This window comes from Lactuca virosa, chromosome 3 (assembly GCF_052849685.1).
Source record: "Lactuca virosa cultivar CGN04683 chromosome 3, Lactuca_virosa_CGN04683_v6, whole genome shotgun sequence".
In the NCBI taxonomy this organism is placed as follows: Eukaryota; Viridiplantae; Streptophyta; class Magnoliopsida; order Asterales; family Asteraceae; genus Lactuca; species Lactuca virosa.
The window spans coordinates 351419134-351437235 of NC_136428.1; the positions used below are offsets into that span (position 1 = coordinate 351419134).

The following is an 18102-nucleotide window of genomic DNA, read 5'->3' on the forward strand; positions in this document are numbered from 1 at the left end:
ACGGATATGCTTACTGATTTAAGAGTTTACCATTTCTTTTTGTTGATGGATTGGATGCAATTAGGAATTAGGATTATTACGTGGAAGGGTCATGATGGAAACATTAGGAATACATTCAAATCATGAATCATTTTGATGATGCCTCTAAATTTGCCAGCAGACAGAATGCACTTTGAATTAAGCTTTTTAATTTGTGACGAGCTTTGATATTTTTTTGCTTTACTCCCCTCTAGATTCTTGTATACTTTCTTTGGAGAAAAGAACTTCCATATTTACAAATAGTTATTGATTTACACCAGATTGCTGTGTAATTGGGAGTGATGTCCTCTGGAGAACTTCCTCTTGTAAAATGACAATGACCATATGGTCAATTGTAGATTCTAAATTATAAGGAATCATCAACCCTTTAGTCTCACCATATATTTTGTAATGTAAAATAAACTTATGTTTGGACTCATAGTTTATATGACCCTTTAGTCTTTGTACTATCTGTGGGCTAGCTGTATATGACACATTTGCTGTCCAAGCTTCGACAGTTACAACCATCATCAGTGACGGATGTAGTGCTAAAAATATTCCAATTATTTTAAAATGTATATGTAAAGCCCTTTATGTTTTTAAAAGAATTCAATAATGCCCCCCACAAAAGAAAATGCTGAAATCGCCACTAACCATTATAGCTGATGAGAACCCAAGCACCCGTCAGATAAGACCATCAATATCAAGCATCCACTGATACACAACTGATCCTGAGAAACAAAAATATAGCATAGCAAAAGTCGTATGTGACATCCATTTGTTATAATCTTTTAACTAAAATAATACTCCAAAACATATTTTTTCGTCATGAAGATATAATATAACATCATAAATCAAACATGTTAGAGTGTGAATCTCACTTAAATATAACTTAAAATGATATGCTTTTTGTATACTCTTAGTAGCTTGTTACACAAAGTCTATATATACATTGCACCTCCCCCCGCTTCAAGTTTGAGACTGATGGTTTGCGAGTTACAATTGTTATTTATTACTCAATGATTTTAAAATGCCAATTTCATTCTGTATTTGTTGTGTGTATTATACTGTTTGGTGTGATTAGTAATTCTACCTCGAATACAAAATATATAAATTTATTTTATGTATTTTGTTTGATGTTCCAAATCAACATATACTGAAATACATCAACACATTGTGTGATTACTAATTCTATCTCAAATACAAAATATATAAATTTATTTTATGCATTTTGTTTGATGTTCCAAATTAACATACACTGATATACAACAAGTAATTGTGAGCAAATATAAATGACTATCTTTTGAACAAGTAAACAAATACTAAAGTAAAAGAAGTATCCTACAACTGAACACTAAAAACACAAGTTTAGCATAAAAATTGACAGCTGTGGGATTTGAACCCACGCCCTTTCGGACCAGAGCCTAAATCTGGCGCCTTAGACCACTCGGCCAAACTGTCGAGTTGATAATTATCTCTAGATTATGTCGTAATGATCCGGTAATAAAATAGCATAAACTTTGAAGTCACGGCATGCAAATTGAACTAAAAGAGCTGTTGTATGCAAATTATGAACGCCTATGATTTTACTAAATACTATCGATTAAAATAAATAAAATCCACCTTACAAAATGCAAACTTTTTTTTACGGAAGTTAAATAATAGCAACTACGGACGTCCTAATTCATTAACTTAAAGCAAAATCACCACGTAAATTACAAGCTTATATTAATCAATTTTGCTCTCAGTTCTAGTAAATACCTTATGCAAATAAAAGTATATGTGTCTAAATCAAATACTTATAGCACAAATATATATGTACAAAGCTGTTGGATCAGGTCCCACTCTTCTCACTAACACAACACAAATATAGAGATATACACAAAGCAATTAGGGAGAATGGAAGTGATTTAGACTCAAAAAAACTGCACACTTTCATTCATGCGTAGATGGATATATTTATAGCTAAACAACAAACAGAAAAAAGCTAAAAACTTGCAGCTGCATGTATTCCTATGAAAGTGGAACTAAGCCACGTTATTCTCCTTCCAGTTAGTCAATATATGACCAAATCAACTACCAAGTAAATCTGCTAAGGTACTAACACGTGACCCATTAACATAACATAATCAACTCATCAAGATTACCCCAACAAAAGCAACCTTAAGGATATAGAAAATAAAGTTTAAGTTTCAAAGTGCGACATCAGGAAATCCAATTCTTAGGAAACCTGTTAACCAGTAAGGTATCATGGGAACACAGCCAAGTCAGATGCAGTGACGAAGTGGAAAGTCCTGAGATTGAGGTTCTAAAGGATTTTTGAACAGTTTAAAGAAAACTTTTTTTGCTGCAAAGAAAAGCTTCTAATTGGGTTGAGGACTGTAAGAGGATCCCCTTTGCATGTTCTTGTTTGATTGTTGCGTAGGGATTTGAAGCATGGTCCAAATACCTGATTGAGTCTTTCAAAGTTTCATGAAGCTACATTAAGCAAGTTCATCAGTAGTCATATATCTGTAACAGTAGACCTATGTACGTGAAACCGGGAAAGGGAGTACCTAGGATCGAACCATAGTTATACAAAGATTGATTTGGGGACAAAATTCTCTTAAGTGGAGGAGTTGTAACATCCCATTTTCGTTTAGCTATTTAAGTATTCGTTTTAATTATGCCGTGTGTATTTAATAGGAATGCAATGATTTAAAAATAATAATAATATGTAAATAAATATACAAGTACATAACAATAGTATTAAATGTTGGAATCGTAAGTCACGTAGGACCTTGGAGACCAAACAATCTAGTTTATGCCAAGTTGGTCTAAAGCAAGTTTCCTTATTCTACAAGTCGGTATCTAGGATTATATATACATTGTTTTAGATCGAGTTATGATCATTGAGAGACACTGTATACACCGTGAGTTTTGAGTGATTTTCTCAGAATAATCAAAGTGCTATTTTGGTTAACTGTGTTTACATATTTTAAACTTGAATTGATAAGAGGTTAAAGTTAAATGTAAATGACTAAATTAGGATTTTTAAATACTTCAAATGTTAACTTTGACATTCAATGGATGAGGTATAACTTTAGTAACTCATTTTGCTTTCTGATAAAATTATTTGCCAGCAGACATAATACACTTTGAATTACGCTTTTTAATTTATGACTAGCTTTGAATTTTTTTTGCTTTTCTTCACTCTAGATTCTTGTATACTTTCTCTGACAAACTAACATCCATGTTTACAAATACTATTTGATTTACACCTAATGATACTACCATTCTAAGTCTATTGTAGACACCATATTGCTGTTTAATTGGAAGTGATTCCTTTGGAGAACTTCCTTTTGTAAAATGACAATGAGCATATGGTCTGTTGTAGATGCTAAATTACAAGGAATCATCAAGCCTTTTGGCTCACCTTATATTTTGTGAAGTAACATAAACTTATGTTTGGACTCATAGTTTATGGGGTTAACTGCTCTTTTACAAGAATTCCTGGAACCAATCAAACTTTGTACTACACATACATACAACTTGTATTGGCATTTTGTTACCCTGTTTGCTTTTGTAGAAGTTTTTCCGTTATTTTGCCATCAATTTAATTATCAAACAAGAAATGATTTTTGTGACCGACTTAACACCTAAAAACAAACTAACAACTATCGACAAGGTATACATGACACATTAATTAGCAGTCCAAGCTTCAAGTGTTACAACCATCATTTTCACCACATACAACCGTCGTAGCTGATGATCACAAAATTCTAATATTGAGGAACAAAATTCTAGCATAGCAAAAGTCTTGAACAGAGCCAATTTGCATGTGACATCCATTCGTTATAATCTTTTACCTAAAATAATACTCCAAAACATATATTTTTTTATGTGATGATATAACATTATAATCAAACATGTTAAGTGAGAAGCTCACTTAAATATAACTTCAAATGATATGCTTTTATGTACACTGTTAGTAGCTATCTTAGTAGCTTGTGATACAAACTCTTTTTGTACATTGCAACCCCTAAAGTGTTAAACAGGAAACATAAACAAAGATTACTGCATAAACTCGCACGCCTTTATTGAAGTAAAAACTAACCCAAAAACTTCAATCTATGAATACAGGAACGTATCATATATATACTAGACATAACTCATTAGTAGTAATCTAGGATTCCTAAATAACTTTCCATGTAAAGCATTCCTTATGGGTCAAGGAAAACTCTGGAACTTGGACAACACTCCAAGGAATTATGAACTGGATCAGAACACGCCTACAACTTTATCTGACACAGTGATATTCGCCAACAATCACCCCTGAATTTATGAGTCGAGGGTAATTCTTGCACGCCATATAACATTCTCATCTGTGTGAACCTTATCCGAGCTAAGGACTTCGTAAGTAGATCTGAATGTTGTTTGTCTCCCGAAACACGTTCAACTGTCACTTGCTCGTTTTCAACATGCTCTTGGATGAAGTGGAATTTGTAATGTCTCAAAAATACTGATAAAACATTTGTTTTAAATTCATCAAATCCATATATCATGTGTTTCAAAACCAATCATGGTACAAATATATCAAAATCATCAGAGTAAAATAAACATCGATGCAGAAATCATAAGGGGATGTTGTGCAGTCAAGTCGGGCACTTCATTTTGGAACTGGAAGTACCTAAAAGTGTTTAAGCTACAAACTATAAGCACAAAGCTTAGTGAGTTCTCAAAATACTACATACCATACAAATGGGCCCAACACAACATGTAAATGGGCCTAGCCCAACGTACGTATAAATGGACCCATCCTAATCATGCAAATGGGCCCAACCCAACATACATATAAACGGGCCCATCCCAGTCATGCAAAAGGGCCCAAACCAACATACATATTATTGGGCCCAACCCAACATATAATAAATGGGCCTAGCCCAACATATACATGCAAAAGTCACCAACACAGCTAGTATCCTACATAGTATAGTGAAAAGACTCACCTATCTCATAGGATCAATTAAAACACAACTCACTACCATGCGAACGACACTACTACACACCTATTGAGTCAAAGAAGGTCTCACCTTAGTCTAACTTTCAAAACTAGCCATTTTGACCAAAAGTCAAACTAGTTCAACAAGTCCACAGTCAAGGTCAAAGTCAACGGTCAACACTTCCATTAGCCGACCCTCACGTCGTGAGTAGCTCATGGTCACGTTGTGGAAAATAGATTCCACCCGGTCCCAACTCAGTCATGATTCACTTAGTCTCAGCTCAATTCATTTCTGTTCCAGGTTACCGTCACATGGTGATGGCCATACCCTTACGTGGTGACCGAGCCAATCTTAACAATCAGGAAAAGTCTCTTTGTCACATCCTGCGTCGTGACTCATGCAAAATAGACATCTTAATGCATTCAACCCTAATACTTGAACCCATGCATTCAAACATCCCATAGGGTCTTATAACTCTAAAATGAACCTATAAATCGATGCTTTATGGACATGCATGTCCAATGCATTTCTAGATCTCATTTTGGGTCAAAATGAAGAAAAATCACCAAACCTCACATACAAGGGTCCAAAACACATTCAATTTCCAGATCAGAACCATATGATAAACATAGGACCTCAAGGATCCATAAAGTTGCCAACTTGATGGAATCCCACCATTTCAACAACTCATACATGAAAAAAAATGGGACAAAACACTAGATCTAGCAACCTAGCATAAAACCGTTTAGATCTTGGACACTTACAAAGGCTTCATGTCTTGGGGAAGTGAGAACAAGCCCTTTTTGGATAAGGGTATTATAGATTAAGTGATCCGAGTGTTCGATTGTGTTTCGGAGCCCAACGGTATATCGGTAATTGGGCAGTTCGGGTCTTTATGAATTTTGTGTTTTGTTCGGGAAGCCTTAAGGCGAGGATGATTTGATAGAAGTGTAGAGCTTCTCGTTACCTTTCCATGGATATAAAGAACATCGAAAATGGACTTAGAACGAAAGAGTTATGGTCGTTTGAAATTTAAGTGTTTTGGAGCTTGGTCGAGTACGCGGGGCGTACTCACCAAGTACGTAGGGCGTAGTGGTTGGTTGTGTAACGCCCGGTTCCTGGTATGTATTTAATTCAAAAACTTATTCATTTTTATATAGAGACTCGATGAGTTAGAGGCCCCAAACTCGTTGAGTAGGGATGGATTGGGACGCGGGTTAAGAAGTCTACTCGACGAGTTGAGAAGTCTCAACTTGACGAGTAGGACTGGCAGGATGAAACCCTAATTTTCAGGGTTTTGCACCCAATTTAAAAAGCTTAACCTCCAAAGGCTGACCTCATTTACAGCCTCCATTGTCCCAAACCCTAGCCACAGAACCCCAATTCACTTTTGAGAGTTTTGAGCCATTTTTGTGCATTCTTTGTGATTTTGAAGAAGAAGACACTTGAAGAAGTAGCAAGGACGTGTAGGAGAATAGTATATCTAGAAGTTAAGCTTCATTTCTGGTTCATATGAGGTATAAAGCTCTTATCTTGCCTATAGCATGCTTAGATCTAGTTTTAGGTTGTTTTCTTCATGTTTTGGTCCAAGAATGATGGTTTTTGGGATTTGGGCGTCTCATGTGAGCAAATCTTCAGATCTAGGGTCTTTAGGGGACCTCATGGCATAAAGGTGCCAACTTTATAGCCATGGGAGTCCCATGCAACTTGTGGACCATCTTTTTGGCCTTTTGAGCCAAGTAGGTTATGCATGCAAGTAAAGATAGGAACTTTACATGCCCAAACTTTCCCTAGAGTCCAGATCTATGACCCTATGGCTTATCCGGAAGTTTTGATGGTTTTTGGAGTTGAATCTAAGCCATTTTAAGTTAGGGTTAGAGCTCATTTCTTCTAAGATAGGTCTTAATGGGTAAAGTCAGAAACTTTACCCTCCTAGAGGTGTATTCAGCTCAGATCTGGAATATGGGACTTTGACTCGAAGAGTAATGGCTTAATACATTAAGAAAGCTTAAAAGACTGAAGAACTCGACGAGTTGGGTCGAAGTGTCCCGATTCTGTAAAAAAAAGGACTCGACGAGTTCAAGGTGGACTCGGCGAGCTGAGTGGGAAAGTCCCAATTATGATAGGAAGAACTCGACGAGTTGGATTGCAATTTCAGGGTTTTCTGATTAATGGAACTTGGCGAGTTGAGTCAACCCAGAATGTTGACTTTGACCAAAGTTGACCCTTAAGGGGTTATGAGTATGAAAGGGTAATTAAAGGAAATCTTTTGTGTGTAGGAGTTTGAGCCGGGTTGATTTCAGAGTCGAGGATAGTTCAGCTACTTTACAACATCTGAGGTGAGTTACCTTCTGTGACAACCCGTTATTTTCGATATTGTAAAAGTCAACCAAAGTCAAACTTGGGTCAACTAATGTCAAACTTATTGTTTTGATCTATCTTATTAAGTTTAGATTTAAAATCTCTATGTGTTTAAGACTTTTATTAGAAGTGTTACAAAAATTGGAAGTGAGTTGCATAAATCCGAGAAGTCTCGCTAGGACCGAAAACCTTTGCATGAAGGAACAGCTGGCTTCGAACCGAAAGCGGCTTTCGGCCGCAAATAAGCTCGGACCGCAAACAAGCTTGGACCACAAATGGTTTCCAACCGAGAATCCTCGGTCTTATCCTCTTGAGAACCCTCGGTCTTATCCCCTCGGTTCCCAAACCCATTCATGTGTCTAGGGGTGTAAACGAGCCGAGCCGAGCTCGAGCCTGACCAAGCTCGAGCTCGGCTCGTTTAATATATATATATATATATATATATATATATATATATATATATATATATATATATATATATATATATATATATATATATATATATATATATATATATATATATATATATATATATATATATATATTGTAGCACATGGTTCCTGGTATGAATTTTAATTAAGTATTTTTGCATTTTTGGCCTTGGACTCGGCAAGTTGAAGGACCAACTCCCCGAGTAGAAGCGGGATGAGACGCGGGATTTAAGTGATAGACTCGTCGAGTCGGGTCCCAGACTCGACGAGTAGGCTCTGACTGGACAAAACCTTAATCTGAGGGTTTGCACCCTATTTAAACAACCTTATACAGCCTCCATCGCCCCTTTATGCTCCCAGAAACCATCTATAGCAAACCCTAAGTGTTTTGGTGCAAGATTTAAAGCTTTTGAGTGATTTGTGGTGGTTTTGTTCACAAGGAAGAAGGAAGAGCATAGAAGGATCAAGAGGAGACTGAAGGATTCGAGTTTGGTTCTTCATTTGCAGTCTTTGAGAGGTATAAAGTCTGTATCTTGCTCTTTCATTTGATAGATCCCTTTTTGGAGAGATTTAGGGCTTTTATAAGCCATTTTGGTAACCAATCATGATTGCAAACATGGTTGGGGGTCAAGACTTCAGATCTAGCACTTGGGAAGAGTCACAAGGCAGATTTTGGTTGCTTTTGCACCCAAGAAAGGTCCCATGCATCATAAGAGCTTATTTTATGTCCTTTTTAGCTCAAAGTCCCATGCATGCACGTAAAGTTTGTAACTTTACGTGCTAGAACGATTGAAGGATCTTAGATCTACCTTTTGGTCAAGTGTTGTACATCAGAAATCGAGGATTTAGGGTGTGGATGTCATCGACTCGGCGAGTCCGTTCTTGGGACTCGACGAGTCCAAGGCTTTGAGTCCCATATCTGTTGAGGGTCAAAAGGACTCAGTTGGGTGTTAGAAGGGTTGTAACAAGACAGAAAAGAGTGACCCAACGCATTGGACTTAGTTTTAGACCTGGAGTTCATGGGACTCGGCGAGTGCTAGAACAGACTCGGCGAGTCCAAGGCAATCTTCTTATGTTTGAAGATGAACTCGACGAGTTGTTCATACAACTCGGCGAGTCAAGGACAAGACTTGTTCATCAGTTGAAGTCGAACTCGTCGAGTGTTCGTCCGACTCGGCAAGTCGGATGAAGGTTCATTCGATGTTCATATCAAAGAGGAACTCGTCGAGTCGTCGCTAAACTCGACGAGTAGAGTCGTGGATAAGGACGAGTAAAGGGAAGGGACTCGACGAGTTGACGGCCCAACTCGGCGAGTCCGGTCAACTGGAAGTTGACTTTTGACTTGGACTTGGTTGGGGGTAAAATGGTCATTTTACCCTAAGAGTAGATATCAGTTTTTGACTGAGTGTTTTGGTGGGGATTGTAGCCGGAGGATTTCCGGAGCAGCAGCAGACAGAGGTTTCCCGCACAGATTATCAGCAGCTACTCGTACGAGGTGAGTTACCTTCCAGTAGCGGTGGGTCTACGACCACAATGCCGGACCACCAGTAGGAGTTGTATGTTAGATGATTGTCTTTGTGATATCATCTAGGTTTGCTACTACCTGATATGTTATATGCTGGCATGATATGTTATATGTGATAGTAGTAGAGTTCGGTTGTTAGGACCGAAGGGTAGGTCAGACACCCCAGATATGTCTGACAATATGTGCTGATATGTTTATATGCTGGCATGATATGTTATATGTGTTAGTGGTAGTAGGAGTGGAATAGTCCCCGAGGGTCGGTTGTTAGGACCGATGGGTAGGTCAGCACCCCAGAATGGCTTGACATGGGTAGGTCAGCACCCCAGAATGGCTTGACATGGGTAGGTCAGCACCCCAGAATGGCTTGACACGGGTAGGTCGACACCCCAGAATGGCCGTACAGGGTAGGTCGGGCACCCCAGAATTGTCCGACAGTATGTATGCTTTGTGATTGTATGGTATGTGGTATGATGGGGGAACTCACTAAGCTTTGTGCTTACAGTTGTAGTTTTGGTTTCAGATACCTCTTCGTCTAAGGGGAAGGAGTCGGCAGTGTAGCAGCGCATCACACACACACACATGATTTCCGCATAGAGTTTTCTGGGATTGTACTTTGACATGTTGTTATTTATGACTTGTGCTTTCAGACATGATACATTGTTTTATGGGTTGATGTGTTGGCACAATATTTTCTTATGAATGTTTTTATGAGCTAGTTAATTAAAAAGAAATTTTTGGGATTGAAAATTGGGATGTTACAAGTTGGTATCAGAGCCCTGGTTTGAGGGATTCGGACACATCCTCGGGAGTGTCTGGACTCGAACCGAGGGATTTAAAAGATTTTTACAAAGAAAAGGGTTTTGAGAAAGAACAAGGTGTGTGATGCGTGCGACCAGCCGAGCTCAAGTAAGTTTTCCCCAAGATACCCATACTTGCTATGTTATGCTATATGGTTTTCATTCAGAAAACTGCATGCTAGAATAGGACTAAGGATCTAGGAGGATGCCTTGTGTGCCTGATATATGATTCTGAGAATTGCATGCTAGGTATGGCTAAGGGTCTAGGGAGGATGCCTTATATGCCTGTTATATGAGCTGTATGCTAGGACTGTTTAGTCAGCAGTAGGATGGCCTGCGTAGGTTATGCCTGATTTGGTTACCCAATGCACGAATGCTGCTTGCTTTGTGCTATGGGGGTTCTGACCATCTCCAACTAGCTGAGGAACGGATATGTAACAGTATCTGCAAGTTAGTTAGGGGGAAGTGGTGGGGACTCTTAGTGCAGCTGATGGCAGAGGGTAGGTCGGAGAGTGCCCTAGGGAAGCCTAGGATGAGGTCAGTGGAAAGGGTATCGGGAGAAGGGACTTGGTGAAGTCGAAGTAATCCTTGAGGAAAGAACGGGTAGATGTGGAAGGTAGTATGGGCCCGTACTACTGAAAGCAGATGACCCGTACTCGAATCAAGGAGGGCCTAGATGGAACCTGGAAACCTTGGAGAGTGTGTTAGACCTCTCGAGAGTATGTATGATCCTGACAGTTATGCGTGTATTTTTCAGCATGGTGACCACGCGACATGGACCAGGGGGTTCCGGATCAGGATCAGGATCGGGCTTGGGAGCAGGATCCGAGCAGGTTGATGACGGGCTGCGCGAGTTCATCGCGTCTGAGATCACGAGAGGCATTCTTGAGTCGACCCCTATCATTTTCGGGTCGATCAAGGAAGGGATTATTGAGCTGATGGAGGATCACCTCCGAGCATTCAGGAGTGATATGGCGTCTAGCCAGGCGGGTACGCGCACACTGTCCTTCAAGGACTTCCGAGGGAGCGGTGCGCCGGATTTCCATGGGGCGAAGGATCCCATTGCTGCCAGACGATGGATTGCAGACATTGAGTCTGCACAGTTGACTAGCTTCTGCCCCGAGGGGTCGAAGGTGAGATATGCAGCAGGATGCTTAAGAGACAGGGCCAGAGACTGGTGGGAGTCTGTTGGTGACTCATTGAGAGCCTCGGCTGTTGAGGCTATGACCTGGTCAGGCTTTGTGACCAGATTCAGGGAGGAGTTTGCGCCGGCTGTTGAGGTTCAACAGCTGGCCAGGGAGTTTTTGGATATGAGACAGACTACGGAGACTGTGGCGGAGATCGCCGCCAAGTTCCGGGAGAGGGCGTTGCTAGTGCCCCAGTATGCGGGAGATGAGGATATGAGGAGGACCCGCTACCATGACATGCTACGAGCTGACATTCGGGAGCATGTTAGTTTTTCAGCTTGCCCTACCCTGGATTCCATGGTTGCCAGGGCAAGGGAGAGGGAGATTGATATGGAGCATATCCGAAAGAGGAAGGTAGAAGAGGGGCAGACGACTGGGGCTTCGGGGAAGAAGCCCAAGGGATCAGACGGTAGGCCGAAAGGCCAGTCAGGATAGGGCCGCTGCAGGAAATGCGGCAGGCCGCATGAGGGAGCTTATAGAGCGGGATCGTCAGGCTGCTACAAGTGCGGCAAGACGGGGCACTTTGGCAGGGATTGTACTGCCCCCGCCCCCACGGTACAGATGACAGACCTGATTTGCTTCCATTGCAATCAGAGGGACCATAAAAAGGCCAACTGCCCGAGATTAACAGCAGCAGCGCCAACAGTGGCGCCGGTCTCAGCGACAGCGCGGGTTGCAGATGGCCGGAAGGCCAAGTCAGAGGCTCCAGTGGTGCGGAGCCGAGCATTTCAGTTGACAGCCGAGGAGGCACGCGCTGCACCTGATGTAGTGACTGGTATGATTCCTTTCTTATGCTTTTATGTTATGGCGCTGTGATCTTCATATGTTATGTATGTGCACTATTTAGGATCGTTCCATGTGAACGGTATCCCAGTTCAGGTATTGTTTGATTCGGGTGCCACCCGATCATTTGTCTCTCTTGCGCTTAGCAAGAAGTTTCCTGAGTCGTCGGGCACGTTGGATTGCCCTCTAAAGGTCGAGATTGCGGACGACCGGTCAGTGCGAGCGTCAGAGGTTTACCGAGATTGCGTCCTGCGATTGTTTGAGGAGCGTTATCTGGTAGATCTGGTTCCCATACTGTAACAATCCGAAATTTTTATCTTGTATTCTTATTCAAATCAATTAAGGTCAGACTTGTTTTTCCTATCTTCTAGCACTATTAAGAGTCAATTAGAGTGTTTAAAACCTAATATAATCAAGGTATGAGTCGTGGGATGAGTATAGTAAGTATAAAACCTTGTAAAATGGCCAAACACTCCTACATTTGGAGTGTACGGCCGCACAATTGGGTGTGCGGTCGCACACACTCATCCCAGCCGCACACTCCCACCTATATATTCCACACTTAGTCATTTTTAACACTTTTTCCACTTCTTCAAAGCTAGAACTCGTTTTCTCTCAAGTATCATCCAACATTTCTCTTCAATCTTCAATCTAGTAAGTGATACATCCTTTGATTAGTTAATACATGACCTTATCTAGCCTTTCCCTTTGATTTGATCCATGAAAACACCTATTTGGTGTTAGATCTCCAAGAACACCAAGAACACCAAGAACACACACTACTTTTGGGGCTTTTAACTACACTTTTAAGCCTCTAATTCGGGTATACACTTGCAATAGCTTGTTATAGGCTAAGGACCCTTGAATTTATGCATGAAAAACGCCATTTCATATGATCTTCAAGTGTGTACAGTCGCACACACCATGTGTGGCCGCACACACCATGTGTACGACCGCACACACAAAGGGTGGCCGCACACACCCTTTTAAGGGTCCAATATAGCAATAAACTCCCATTCCGGCTAACCAATGGTCAAAACACCTTCCCTAGAACATCCTTGAGGCTTGGAAAAACGTTTTAAACACACTTCATAGTGAGTGTGCGACCGTATACACACATGGCCGCACACTCTGGCCGCACACACACAAAACCCATGGTTTTGTGGCCTTACACTCGAATATAGGGCCATACACCCCTTAGGTGCAACCCTAGGAGTTGGTAACACTTAATGCTAGTGTTTCTATGTCCTTAAGGCATGTCCCTATCACCATTTGTGGATAAATACCTTAAATGTATTCATATATGTGTAATTATATGTTAAATATGATTCGTTTGTGCTCAAGACTCCAATTGTCACCCAACAATCCTATATCGATCTTTCATTCGAGTTACTCACTGCAGGTGAGTTCATACCCCTTAATCAACCTTTTAAATTATTTTAAATGATTTTATGGGGGGGGGGAATACAAGTTGAAACATTATAGTTATTATATCAATCACATGTGATCAATAACTACCAAACAAAGGATTTGCTATTCAATTAGCTGTTTTATCAAATAAAACTACTTCAAATGGTTATCAAATACTTTTACATGTTAAATACTTTCTATTCAAACTCTTTTAAACTTATACTTTGTCAAATGTGTATCTTTATAGATATAGTTATATAAGTAGGATTGAAAGGACTTAGGACTGATAGCTCGCGTTGCTTCCTGTTCCTTGTTTGGTTGTGGACTTAGGGTATCGGTTATTTGTCCGAAGGTCGTTTGAATCCTAGTTATATATTATGTATATGTATATAGATATAAAAGTTACTTCTTTCATTTCAATACCTTTAAGTAGCAAAGGTATACAAACATGTTCATTCATACAAACAACATTACTAGTAAACTATAATAGGTATAGTTTAGGAAGTTACAATACTATTACTAGAATAGTGAAACATACAATGAGTCAGTTCATACATGAGTCAATACATACTATGATGAGAAACAAACATAACAAACAGATAAAGAATACTATAACGAGAAACAAACAATAACATACAGAGAGAACGTACATACAAACTAGACAGAGAGAACATACAATACAGCTAGTACATACAAAACATATACAAGAACATTACAACAGTTATGTGAGCCACGTAACGGGGCATGGCATCACCTGTCATGGCTCATTTTGTATCCAGAATCTCCTTAAATGGGGAGCGTTGAATTTGTGTATAGATCTATACTGAATTGACTATCCTACACCTTGCTGCTCGCTACAATGGGACTTGCAAGTCTACGGGTGCCAAATGTCATTTCTTCCGACATTTTTCATCATCGTGTTTATAGTCGGTAGTATGGTACATGCATATCACATGTTACTTTAAATAACATATTGGTTTAAGGTAATTAGTACAACAGTAGTTACTTAATACAACACTACAGTACTTTATTATTTCCCCTTTGCATTCACTTTGTGATCTTCACACACTGAACGGTAATGTAAAACTATATTTTTGGTTAATGATAGTCATACTTGGGAAAATATACACTTTTACACGAGACACACATACAAACATTTTATGCCTTGGTAGAAGGCTACTTTTAGTAGAAAACATAGGGTTTTCTAGGAGAGTTCAAACATTTACGAACAAATACAAACATTTACAAACTTATACATAACATACTTACAAACACTTTCATACAAGCAATGACACTAAAATACTTATGATCCCACCAGCTTTAAAGCTGATAAACTCTTTCAAAATAACTTGTATTCTCAGGTCACCAGTAGACAGGTACCGGTGCCAGGTTTTGAGAAGATGGAGCTACTTCAAGACTCATCTTTTATTTTGTTTCATATTTTTGGTGTCTATTAAACTTCACAGAACACACTTGTATTAAATTATATTATTAATGCAATGGATGATGTTGTTGCTTGTTTACTACTATGCATTGTTGTGAGACGGTACATGACGTCGTCCACCCCGAACGATTCTGTCGTTCCGGTTTTGGGGTGTGACAGATTGGTATCAGAGCATTGTTTATAGTGAATCGAGTATATCAACCCATAAAAGATAAACAAACTATAAAAACAGCGGGATTAAAATACTCTGACCAAGAGTTTATACTTTTAAATACTAAAATATTTAACCAAGTATACATACCTGCATTAATACAAAAATCAGTGTCACTAGGACAGAACAAAAGTATTACGATTGTTGGACATCACAGTCACACTTAGAGACATATAGTCAACCCTGGGAAGATATAGCCTGATCAACTATATTATCCGAGGAGTGACTTGTATGTGCCTAAGGGTGGTTGTGAGGTTGCAACAAGTCTAAAAACTTACCAACAATACTACAATGAAAACATTAGAACATAACATAAACTTAAAATACTATAGGAGTATTTTGTGTTACTATAACTACTTATCTGAGAATTAAAGGTTTTTATTAGTAGGTCAATGATTGCTAAGTGGATACGCTAAGGTTATATGTGACTAGGATGTCATAGACTTAGAATCTGTGATCTTTGCTTTTCTTCCTGTTCCTTGTTTGGTTGTAGATTTGGGGTTAGGATCACTTATTCGAAGGTCTATCCTGTTTTGCTTTCATATAACTGGTATGCATTAAGCAAGTATTGAAGTAACTAATAAAGATCATATTATAATTATCTAATTAGTTCGTCTATTAATTATTTCTTTACCCCTTTTCTCGCATAGATATCATGGTTGGATTCCATCTTCCCGGAGACCCGTACTATCCTAACAACGACAATGCAGGATGGCTGGGAGAAGAGCCAGAAGATGATCACCCAATCCCTTTGGATGATCACCTAGCTGAAGGCTTTTCTGATGGTTCTGACTCAGAGCCAGAAGTCAACAACCTACCCCCAGTAGCTCAAAACCCAAATCCTAACCCTCGTCCAGCATTTCAAGGTCCCACACCCTTGTGGGCCACAAACTTGAATCGTTGGAGTCACGAACAAGGTCAACCGTTACCTTACAACGGAGACCGAAGCTTCTATGACTTGAGCGCGGGAGGCTCAGCGGACAGAATCTTGCCTATTCTAGTCCGCAGGGTTGCTCGTACTGATGAGCAGGGAAGAGCGGCTATCAATCAAATCCTGCAGGTTGATGCTGACACTGGAGTCAACAATGTCCGCATCCGCCAGCTGGAGTCTGCTCATGCTAGAACTCAGAACCAGAATGCAGCTCTGCAGAGGGATCTTGCTGAAACCCAAGCCGAAGTCAGGGAACTTCGAGCTCAACAAGTAAGATCTGACAGGCGCGTGAGGGACATAAAACACCTTCTGTCAGAATCAAGAACTCACTCTAGTAGTTCGCGTCGCAGATAGAGTCTTCTCGACTTCTCTTTTGGATATAACTTAGTTTATGTAAAAACTCTAGTCTAATTTCCCATCTTTGTTAAAACTTAGACCTGTTAGGTCTTGATTAGGTCGTAGTTCTGTCAAAATTTTCCCATCTTGGTTGATGTAAGACCTACTTCTAGGTCATTTTTCCCAAACTTGTTGCATCCGTAATACCAGTAATATTGACAGATACCTAATCTCATGGAAATTATTATCCAAATACTATCATATTTTAGAACTACATCTTCCTTCAATCATGCTATTCAATTATGCTGTTGGGCTATGGAGAGTTAGTCCATGAGTCATACTCATCAAATTCTCCCTATTAAATTCTTATCAATGTTATCATCTTTGTAAACTTACAGTTAAAAGATGCCTCTACGCCGATCAACGAGGCGCAATCCTCCAGTAACTACAACACCACCTACTCCTCAAATCGATACGACAGCTCTAAACGCTGCAGTAGCTGCGGCTGTGGCAACAACCATGGCTCAATATCATTCTTCCGGTTCCACTGGAGGAGGAACTCCTGTTCATTCTACTCACGGTGAAATACCTGTGCGCTTGAGAGAGTGCAACAAATGCAACTTCCACCACATCGGAGCCTGCCGGGAAATGCAGTGTTCAAACTGCAATAGGAAGGGGCACACTGCCCGTTTCTGCAAAGCTCCGGCGAGGCCAATCAACCAAGTCCCTAGCGCAGGAGTGGGCCAAGCTTGCTACGGTTGTGGCGAGGCGGGCCACTTCAAGAGGAACTGCCCTAAGGCAGGGATCGCCGGCGGAGTGGGAAGAGTTCTGGCCATAGGCCACGAGGAAGCGGTTGCCGACCCCACAATGGTCACTGGTACGTTTCTCCTCGATAACTCTTATGCATGCATTCTATTTGATAGTGGAGCGGAGAGGAGTTTCGCGAATCAAAAATTTGCTCATTTACTTAAGCAAAAATCACGAGCACTTAAAGAACCGTTCACTGTAGAAATGGCTAATGGAAAGACAGAAAGCACTAGCAGTATATTCATAGGGTGTACCCTAACTCTAGATAGCCATTCATTTTCGATCGACCTCATGCCGGTCTCAATTAAAAGTTTCGACGTCATTATCGGCATGGATTGGTTGAGTCTGCATCGTGCCGACATCATGTGTTATGAAAAGGCTGTTCGCCTTAATCTGCCGTCTGGCGAAACTCTAGTAGTTTATGGCGACAAACCCGGCACGAACCTTCGTATCATCTCAAGCATTCAAGCCCAGAAATTCTTGCGAAAGGAATGTCGCGCATTCCTTGTTCATGTTGTCGATGTGATCCAAGAAGCAAAAGACATTAAGAACATTCCAGTAGTACGCGAATTTCCCGACATCTTTCCAGAAGAACTCCCAGGATTACCTCCGCAACGTCAAGTCGAGTTCAGGATCGACTTAGTTCCAGGGGCTACCCCAGTAGCCAAATTGCCCTATCGTTTAGCACCTGCAGAGATGCAAGAATTGTCCGGTCAACTTAACGAACTGCTCAGCAAGGGCTTTATAAGACCAAGCTTCTCACCTTGGGGAGCTCCGGTCTTGTTCGTCAAGAAGAAAGACGGATCGTTCCGTATGTGCATCGACTACAGGGAGCTCAACAAACTGACCGTCAAAAATCGTTACCCTCTCCCTCGCATA

At 40.3% G+C, this 18102-nt stretch overlaps 1 non-coding gene across 1 annotated transcript; it reads right to left on the reverse strand.

Moving 5' to 3' along the window:
• Positions 1-1399: 1399 nt before the first annotated feature.
• On the reverse strand, positions 1400-1479 carry TRNAL-UAG (transfer RNA leucine (anticodon UAG)). Its single transcript has one exon. It is a non-coding gene; the product is annotated as a tRNA-Leu (tRNA).
• Between the last annotated feature and the right edge of the window lie 16623 nt (positions 1480-18102).